Source organism: Branchiostoma belcheri, unplaced genomic scaffold (assembly GCF_001625305.1).
Source record: "Branchiostoma belcheri isolate BF01 breed outbred unplaced genomic scaffold, Haploidv18h27 scaffold30, whole genome shotgun sequence".
In the NCBI taxonomy this organism is placed as follows: Eukaryota; Metazoa; Chordata; class Leptocardii; order Amphioxiformes; family Branchiostomatidae; genus Branchiostoma; species Branchiostoma belcheri.
This window is the reverse complement of record NW_017803910.1, coordinates 3,040,887-3,051,551: the sequence shown is the minus strand read 5'-3', so window position 1 is coordinate 3,051,551 and position 10,665 is coordinate 3,040,887.

The window sequence follows — 10,665 nt, the reverse complement described above, 5'->3', positions numbered from 1 at the left end:
GAGAACTTAACCTTGCCAAACACCTCTAAGTTGAGAGGATCATTCCGCTTCTCAGAACTTCAAACTAGTTCCACTTGCGATAGTTCTAATGAAGTACACATTTGTAAACACCTCATGATCAGTACTGTATGGGTTGATAACTCAGTTGGCGCCTTGTGACTCTTTCTTGTTCTGAAGTCATTTCTGAGCTGGTATTAGATACTTGGTAGTTGGTTACGTCCAATAGTTCATACGCCATTGTGTGCATCTTGCAAAGTCTTTGCATCGCTCTTACGTCTTCGAATTCCATTCCATTACCAGAAACATTGGTGAAAACTGCAACCAAGGGCCCCAACAAACGACTCATCCGAAAAAAAGTATGGCACGAGCAAGTATAGGCAAGGCTTTATTCAGGCAAGCTGAAAATGATGTCTATCTTCACATTCCCGGCGATCACGCCACCCAACCATATGCTAATGACGATCCCTCCACCCATTCATCTGCTAATGACGATCCCTCCACCCATAAATATGCTAATGACGATCCCTCCAGCCATAAATATGCTAATGACGATCCCTCCACCCACCTATATGCTAATGACGATCCCTCCACCCACCTATATGCTAATGACGATCCCTCCACCCATCCATCTGCTAATGACGATCCCTCCACCCACCTATATGCTAATGACGATCCCTCCACCCACCTATATGCTAATGACGATCCCTCCACCCAACCTGGCGATGATCCCTGCATCCAGCCATATGCTGTTGCATATGACGATGATGATGATGATGGCAATGACAGCCACCTACCCACAGCACCTGGTACTGCAGCTGGCGATACTTCGCGAACGACACCTAGCGACTCTGGTGATGACGACATCCAACCATATGCTGTCAGGTACCGGAGAGATGATGATGATGATGACGGCGATGACGTAACCGCAAAACGTGGCAAATTAGCGGCAGGCAACGGGCTCAAAATAGGTATGTACCACTTTTGATGGCCTCAACATTCATGTCTGAATCTTTGATTGGCCCTTTTTGAATGCTGTTTCCTGCTTTTTTTTTAAATTCAAGTTCAGCATTTTGTTTTCCTTTCAGTAGACATGGAGTTAAGTTCGTTAATGATACTGATTTTTTTTCAGGACGTAGTTTGTGGCAGGTGATCGCTGCCGTACTGACAGTCGGGACCGGAGTGGCATTGATTGTTGGCGGCATCTTTGCCATGAAATCCAGCCTGGGGGGTTCTCGGATGGTAAGTTTTAGTCTATTCTGTCAAAACCTTTAGATTCAATGTCAACAACCCTAAACATAAGAATACCTTGCCTCCTATGTACTAGTAGCCTTTCATGGGCCTTTCCCTTACTCAGAACTAGTAACGAACTGTCCCAAGTGTGGCCACACACATTTTTGTTCTTGTTTATTGTAGTCACCCTGCACACTAGCTTGAGGGATTAGCCCGATTCAGTAGTTTGTTTTCTTATTGACACATTTTTTTTTCCTTTTTACGCACCACCAGCACCACCGGCCGCACTTGGGCGTGCACCTTTTTTTCCCCTGAGCGTGATGTCCCGTGAGGGACCTTTGCTCAGTATTAGATAAGATAAGAAGATAAGATAAGATAAGTAGCTTCCTGGTGCTCCTCAACTTGAGATAGGTTAATGGAACAGAAAACGCAATTGTTGATGTGATCACTAAGTTATTGATAACCAAATACATGTTCCTATCTACAGTCGCCAACGGTGGAGACTGTTTCAGCGACTGGATTCCCCGGCTGCAGCACTGCTGTGACCACCATGACTGTGAGTGTTACAGCTCGTTATCCCCTTTTGTCTTCTCATGCTATGGGCAGATCACCAAAGTCTTCTTGAATGTAACTCTCATCACATTTTTAGATCATTAGAAAAATGCGGAAAGAAGCTCCAACCTCCGGGATTTGAAACTAAAGCCAATTCGCTAATGTACTGAAGATACTCTGTTGATACTGACTCTAGCATCTCACGATAGATACTATGTAGGCTTAGATGCTATTGAAGAAGTTAAATTGGTATAGCTTCAAACGCTATTCAAATGCTATTTTTCGGAAAATAAAACCTCCATATGCATAATGAATGGATACAGTGGTCCTAAAACATACAAACGCGGATGAAGAAAATGAATTGGATATGCACTGCAATGATCATCGATTACTTCTAATATAAATATTTACCATTAAACTCACAGGACAAGAATTTCAGCGTATCTTCTGTGGAGGCACCTCCAACACTGCCGGCAAACCCTACAAACTTACAGGGTACGTCGCGTTATCTTTTTATTAAGATTTATCACATTTGTGAAAGGACTGACACTATCACCTTTTCAATCTGTCAACCCAGAGTGAGATACAGATTGGCAGTAAGTATTCCAAAATGTGAATATTCCAGATACGACTTTATTCTTCATTACAGAAATGGATGGCAGAATTTTGGAGATGATAACCTTTGGTGGGAAGGGACGAGAGCCAGGGAAATTTTGGCAGAACTATGGAGTGGCCGTGTCTGCTGACAACGAAATATTCATTACTGATTGGTTTAACAACCGAATCCAAATCTTTGACATGAATGGGACCTATCTCCGCCTCTTCCCAACAGTAGTGCCGGGGGAATATAGGGAATTGTTCCCTTATAGTCTTGCTTTTGATGTGGATCCAGACTACCTATGGGTACTGGGGAGTAAAACTTATGGTATAAAGAAAGGAGGATATGTCGTTCAGTACAGTAGAGAAGGTCAGCCTATAAAAAAGTTTGACGTACAGTTCAACTTCATGAGCTTTGATTCCAAGCCTGTCATTGCCATAGACGCGCGCTACAATAAAGTTATCGTGGGGGAGGGAGATACAATAATGTTGTTCCATCCAAATGGCTCTCTTTATCGGAGTTTAAAAGGGTTAGTACCCAAAGCCTCGACAGTGGGGAAAATCGGAGGAGTCGCATTGGACAGAGATGGAAATATCATGTTTACGGACTCACATAAAAGCATCAAGAAGTACAGTCACTCCGGGGTTAAGATGTTTGAATTTGGAATCTTTGGCCAAAATAAGGGTCAACTGCGTTTCCCCGTAGGTGTTTGTGTGGACGCCTTTAGTCGCATCATCGTGGCTAACAAAGATAACAACCGGGTAGACATGTTCACAACTTGGGGGAGGTTTGTCCGTACCATCGCGGACATTAAAGGCCCGTTTGGAATCGCATTGGGACCAGATGGAGATTTGGTGGTGACTAGCCCATGGAATAACTCTGTGTCTATCGTCCCACGCAACATGGTGTTACCTTAATCCTAAAAGTTTTAGGCGTGGCACCAGTTTAGTAAAATCTACGTCAGGCCAGCCTGACTACACGCTTCTAGCAGCCCTTCCACTTGTCAGGCCTCCAGCCTGGCTACATCACACTTCTAGCAGCCCCTTCCACTGGTCAGGCCCCTAGCCTGACTACATCACACTTCTAGCAGGCCTTCCACTGGTCAGACCCCTAGCCTGACTACATTTACACTAGTACTAGCAGCCCTTCCACTGGTCAGGTCCCTAGCCTGGCTACATCACACTTCTAGCAGCCCTTCCACTGGTCAGGACCCTAGCCTGGCTACATCACACTTCTAGCAGCCCTTCCACTGGCCAGGTCCCTAGCCTGCCTACATCACACTTCTAGCAGCCCTTCCACTGGTCTGGCCCCTAGCCTGGCTACATCACACTTCTAGCAGCCCTTCCACTGGTCAGGCACCTAGCCTGACTACATCACACTTCTAGCAGCCCTTCCACTGGTCAGGCCCCTAGCCTGACTACATCACACTTCTAGCAGGCCTTCCACTGGTCAGGCCCCTAGCCTGATTACATCACGCTTCTAGCAGCCCTTCCACTGGTCAGACCCCTAGCCTGACTACATCACACTTCTAGCAGCCCTTCCACTGGTCAGGTCCCTAGCCTGGCTACATCACACTTCTAGCAGTCCTTCCACTAGTCAGACCCCTAGCCTGGCTACATCACACTTCTAGCAGCCCTTCCACTGGTCAGGTCCCCAGCCTGACTACATCACACTTCTCACAGCCCTTCCACTGGTCAGAGCAGCCCTTCCACTGGCCAGGCCTCTGATTGACCAATTATTCAGTTACTACCTGTTAACATAGCGTTGGAGGCTCTCTATAGTTGCAGAGAATTCTGAGCTGAGATTAGATTGATTTTCATAGTGATACTGAGCTACTGAGCTCCTACTGCTAGTTCTGTGAATGGGAATGGTTCACTCGAGTTAGAGATTTATGACCACAAGCTTTGGGTAGGAGGCTCTATCGGCCCAACAGTGAGAGACTGTGTAACATCACTCAGTTTTCAAAAATTATAAGAATTTTTAGAGCTTAGAACAAGTGGTATAAATGATATGTGAAACTCAATAATGTGTATGTTGATTTATCTAATTATTTACTACTTCTTTAATATGTAAGTTTATTTGTATCCACCTGTTTGATTGTAGATGTAGTTGCAGAAGACCTGTATGAACATCACTGTACATTTGTTGTGTCCATGAATTTCATATATTTGACGATGACTTTTCACCAAAACATGAGAGTGTTGGTTCATCACATACGTGTAGGAAGCAAATAATGGTAAGTTAATTTTATTTTATTGTACAATAGGAGCTACAAGTTCTTCTGTCAATTTTCAATTTTATTTCTGTTAGTCTTGTGTTTGTGTATGCATAGCTTGAAGCCCCAGACCTTTGAAAACCGCTAAACTGGCGACTAGCAGTGTCGTTCCTAACTAAAGAAAGGAGAAAGAAAAGGGCGCTATGAACTAAAGTAGAAATTGACTAGTAGACTGAAAGTATGCACACAGATAGTAGAGAGTGCTGTACAAGATGTAAGTAACTTCTCCTTTTCTGTCATTTATTTATTTATTTACGTATACTTTCTGTTAGTCCCATAATTTTGTATGCATAGCTTGAAGCACCAGGTCCATTTGAAAAGCACTAAATTGGCGATTAGCAGTGTCATTGCTAACTAAAGAATGGAGAAAGAAATATATAGTGCTATGCACTATAGTAGAAATTGACAAGTAGACTGAATAGTATACCTACAGATGGTAGAGAGTGCTGTACAATTTGGGAGAAACTCACGTTTGGGACAGCATCCTTGGCAAAATGAAACGTTACATATTGCATGACAACATTGTACGTTTGGGATTGCGTTTTAACATTGCAGCAGCGACACCTAGATGCAGTGCGAATCAGAACCAGTCATTGTTGCCCTAAAGCAGTAACCCACTAGGCTTCGGGAGGCTGCTGGAAAGAGTCGGTAAACTGTACTCTCTAGCAGACCAACTCCCCCGGCATGTTATCTCTCTATTTGTCCAATTTCTACTCCTTCCAGCCTCCCGAAGCCTGGTAGAGGCTACCAAAGCAGGCGAAAGACGGTCACCGAAACATCGGATGTAAAAACTCACTGGTTGTTGAATAAAAACCTTCTTATACAATATCAGCACATTGTTTTTTTTCGCATATTTGATGTCAATATAGATTTGATGACAAATGACTTATTTAAAAAGGGGCTAAACTGGAAGACTAACATCAAAATAAAGTCTGTGTGGGGGAAGTATGTTAGTTGATTCACACGGTGCAATATAAACTTAGGCGCATGGGGGCGCTTGATGGTCTGAATCTTCAAACGCATCTGAGGCGTGGCTCTCATCAAAACACGGGATTTACGTCTCATCCGAGAGGGCGTAATATTTTGTGTAAACTTGACCCTGAGGAAACAGATGAAGCTAGCGGCTGTCCCACCACAGTACAGCCGCCTCCTGCAACACACAGGCGGCCATGTTGCTGCCATCTAAAGTGTACACTGGTGGTGCTGTTCTCCAGTGAAGATCACTAGGGTAAGTGTTGTTTTATTGATTTTCATTTGCTGCAATTGCGGTCAGTACTTAATGCTACATGTCGTGTCTATATTTACTGGATGACTCCATACCTGCATCAAAATTGGGTATGAAAAGATCAAAAGCAAACGCATGCGGCTCGATTACGAGAATATTATATTAATGCTTTTGTACTGCTTCTGACGTTTGTTTCAGCGACTCGAAAGAACAAATTTGAACAATTAGACAAATTTGTATATAATCCTTAAGTGCCGGTTAGTAAGTTTTGTTCAGTTCTTGTGAGCTCCAATTTACTTCTCAGAAACGGTCAGCTTATTTTGGTGGACAGAAGATTGTAATCCTTTTCTTGATGTTATGCTATAGGGCCCCTTGGTATTTGGAGATTTAAAAAAAAAGACATCACATTCACAGCTTGTTTCTAACTTAGTTGACTGTTTTGTCTCCCATCGGTACCCGGTAAAGTAACCCTGTTTTACGTGAGTTCAGGGGTTTCACCACGGGTTGAGTCGGTATGTCAGACACATCTGGTAGACTGTTCTGTCCCCGCGTGCGGCGGGAAGGTTGTTTTGTGTTTCGCCTATCTCATCCTGTGAGTGACGGGGTCTTGTTATGGCGTAGGGACATCTGTAAAAAGCGTCCAGCGCCTTCATCTAGATCGACAAGCATGGAAATGTCTTCAGCGGTTATTATATCAACTCCTTTAGGTTTGATCCATGCCAATTTCTTGTTATCTTAACTACCAAGCAGAGGCTACGGGGACAAAACACTACCCACCCGGCCAGATAGTAAAGCCCGTCACACATTCAGAACCTTCCCTGAACACCAGCCGTCTAAAGTTGGCTGAAGTTCGGAGCCAGTCTGGCCAGATTTACGAATCGAATCGAATTTGTTTTAAACAGTGGGTGAAAATTTGGGAGAGTCCAATTTCTTGTGTTGGAAATTCCAGTTTAAACTTACTGCATATTGAGTGAAACAGATTTGGATAAAAATGCTACTTGATTATCAAAGGCATATTATGTTTATGTTCAATGTAGGGTTTAACTTATGTCATACCTCACGATAGTACGTCCTCTTGGGTGGAAAATATGCCAGTGAAGACTCAGAGAGTTTAAGGTAGCAACTCTAACTACTTATCAAACGTTTATAGACTTTTAACGCGGTGTGTTTGTGTACGAGTTTGATTTCTCAAGAGACTATAAATATATCTTATAGGCGTCTGAACACCGAGTAACTCCAGCTGCAGGCGTCTGTTGTTGTACATCCTGCATCTGAAAAAGCTTTTTAGTAGGAGCTTTGACAGATAGCTGTCCACATTTAACGTCATTGGCGCCACTGGATAAACCTGGTCCAGTGAGATTGGGTCTCTTCGCTTGAAGCCGTATAAAAATGGTCTCATTCTGAAAATCGGGATAGCGCAAAGCGTTAGCGAGGTAATCCACAGATCTGTATGGAGTAAACACGTCAAGGTCAGCGCCAAGACGAACAACGTGGCCTGTCGGAGTGAAAACTTTTAATTTGATCGTCATCTATATAACTGTCAACAATTTACGTCATCGGCGCCACTGAGGATAAGTCTTGGGTCCAGCGAGATTGGATGTCTTCGCCTTAAGTGTGTTCGTGAATAATTTCATCAGATTTAAGAGCAAGGTTCTTTATTCACAAATACTTGTTTAACAAGAGCCAAAGTTTCCATGACCACCATAGCCTTACATAAAACGAAGCCTTCTGACGAAGATAACAAGTGGTTGTGAATAAAGAACTTAGCTGTCTAAACTCTGTCTCAATCTGAAAATAACGGCATAGAGCCAGGCAGACGCGAGGAAATCCACAGGTTTCCATTCAGTAGAGAAAGGAAAAGTCAAACGAATGATGCGCCATGTCAAAGTGAAGAGCACAGAAAATTACCACATAATAAGCTTCATTACATCGAACTAATTAAGACTTTATAATGTGCCCATAAACTATCATAACGTCTACAACTGACTTCTCTGTACCAAAATAATTGTTAATTGACATCCTTTTTGTAATATTATCATTACTAAACTAGACTGGACACTATTTTCATTTGAACCAACACTTGAAAAAGCAGCGGGACGGTAACACAATCTTTCTCCTTAAAATTCATATAAAATATGAAGGAGCTGTGTAGTTCTATCTGTAAAAAAAGTCGAGTTAAAGATTAATCCTACAACCGGTACCTGCGCGGGCGGGGAGGCCTGGGTTTGTCGTTAAGTGGTTTAGCAGGACAGCCCGGATTATACCGCCAATCTGCGGGTCTGACACGGCAGTAAACCTGACATCGTTCACTGCCGCCCCGCGCGCTGACCCGCCTTGGGACGCGTTATGCGTGGCAAGTCAAGCACGGCGGATGTTCGGATGACCGGGAAATCTGTACTCATGATTTCCCTTGAGTAGATCTGCGAAGTTGTGAGTGCAGCGCCATGCTATCTTACAGGCTGTTGTGCCAATACCTGTCTTCTTCTTCTCCTTTTATTTTTGGCAACAAAACTCTATAGTCTCTTCTGCAGGGTAGGGAAAATAGTCGTAGAAACTAGAACATTAAACCGGAGGCCCTGCTGCATATTTTTCCACTCAACAGGATGATATATAAATTGCTATATAGATTTCTGTCAAAGCTCCTACTTAAAAGCCCTTCAGCTGCAGGATGTACAACAACAGACATATTTTGGTATAGTTTCTTCTGGGGATAGGGAAAACTAGATATTTAAACCGGAGGCCCTACTGCAGTACCTGGCATATTTTCCCACTCAACAGGGTGATGTATAAATTGCGGACAGCTATATAGATTTCTGTCAAAGCTCCTACTTAAAAGCCCTTCAGATGCAGGATATACAACAACAGACGTCTGGAGCTTTTTATTTTCTGGTATAGTTTCTTTTGGGGGATAGGGAAACACTAGATATTAAAACCGGAGGCCCTACTGCAGTACCTGGTATATTCCGCACCCAACAGGATTAGTATGTAAGTTGCGGACAGCTGAAAAGATTTCTGTCAAAGCTCCTACTTAGAAGCTCCTTCAGAGGCAGGATGTACAACAACAGACGTCCTGAGCTAACCTGAACTGTCGGTGAACAGTTCTGGGTTTGACGCCGATAAGATATATCTGTAGTCTCTTGAGAAATCAAACTCGTACACAAACACAACACGTTAAAAGTCAATAAACCTTTGATGAGTAGATAGAGTTTCTACTTCAAACTCTCTGAGTCGTCTTCACTGGTATATTTTCCACCCAAGAGGACGTCCTATCTTGAGGTATGACGTAAGTCAAACCCCATGTCGAACACACACTTAAGGTAAAACCTTTGACAAGCCACTAGAACTTTTATCTCAAAGTGTTTCTGTTTTAACAGCCATACGCACTACACTTACGATGTAAGTTAGACAGCACAGATGAGAGAATGGGATTTCAAGAAATAGCTTTTACATTATGTAATTTTCTTGGAAACGTACAGAACATTACCAAACAGCTGTATTGGTAGTCAACTAGGCTGGCTGTAGAAAGTGTTAACGTTGTCTTGTACACGATCAGGCAAAGTTTATAGTGCGACCCTTGAAGTCGATTCCACCTTGAAAGTATCGTCTTCTGTTTCGTCTTGGGAGAAATAGAAGGCATGCCGTGCAAATCCTTACTTATATATCTTTACCTTTTACTTTGTATTACAAAGATCCCATTTCTTAAGAATTACCTTCCTGCTCCCTAAGTACCCAGGACAGAAGCTGATACTTTGTTCTTCTCCCTGATGCGGCTCTAAGTAGCACGGTCCCTAGCCGTATCTGAAAACAAGTATTGGAAAGGCGCCAATTTCTTTGCGCCAATACTACAGCAGTGCTGCTGGTTCTGTGGAGAGTTTAATTCTGTAGGAGCTCCATTAGTTCCGTTATCCTCAGCAGGAAGCCTCCCATGGTAGGCGGATATGGATGGACGTAATAACAACTCACGACAACTTAACTTCGTGAAAGACCTGTAGAGATGAATGCGCCCTGCCCCCAGCTATACACGCTCGTTATGTAGCACACCTATTGTTTAATGGGGGATTCTGTGGTTTACACGCAATCTTGTAAACCTGTACAAGCGTCGGTTTGCGCGGCGCCTACTGCGACATGCAAAGCTAGCGAATACCCAACGAAAGTAATTAACCGTTACACCATTGAATACCCAATTAAAGTCATTAACTAAAACTTTATAACCCTCCTCCTCCCTGGTGGGACATAAGGTCATGATCTTTTCTTTCCCTCTAGGCCTGTCATGTGTTGATTGCTCGTTAAGCGGCACCCCTATTGTTTTAAGCAGTACTTGAGTCAGTGGGAGGGGGTAACTTTCCACTACATGATACTTTCAGTTCAGTACAGGACAACCTTGAATAAGGAAACTTTTACTTGGAAGTATGGTAATTCATGGAAGTAAAAGAAAATAAACTACACAACATAAGATGAAGTACCCTCCCTAAGTTCTCTCCAGGCAATCCTAGTACTAAATCACGACCAGTGAAAGATTAGTTCTTCATTTTGGGCTTGTAGATAGCTCTCTTGAACATCCATCATCATCATTATCATCATCATCATCATGATTCCATGAACATATACTAGACAATATAAGATGAAGTACCCACAAGCCACACAAGCATAAAAACACTGTAACCCTGGCAAATTCTCCCCAAGTTCTCTCCAGGCAATCCTAGTACTATTCATGACCAGTGAAAGATCAGATCTTCATTTTGGGCTGGTAGGTAGATAGCTCTCTTGCACACCCATCATCACCAT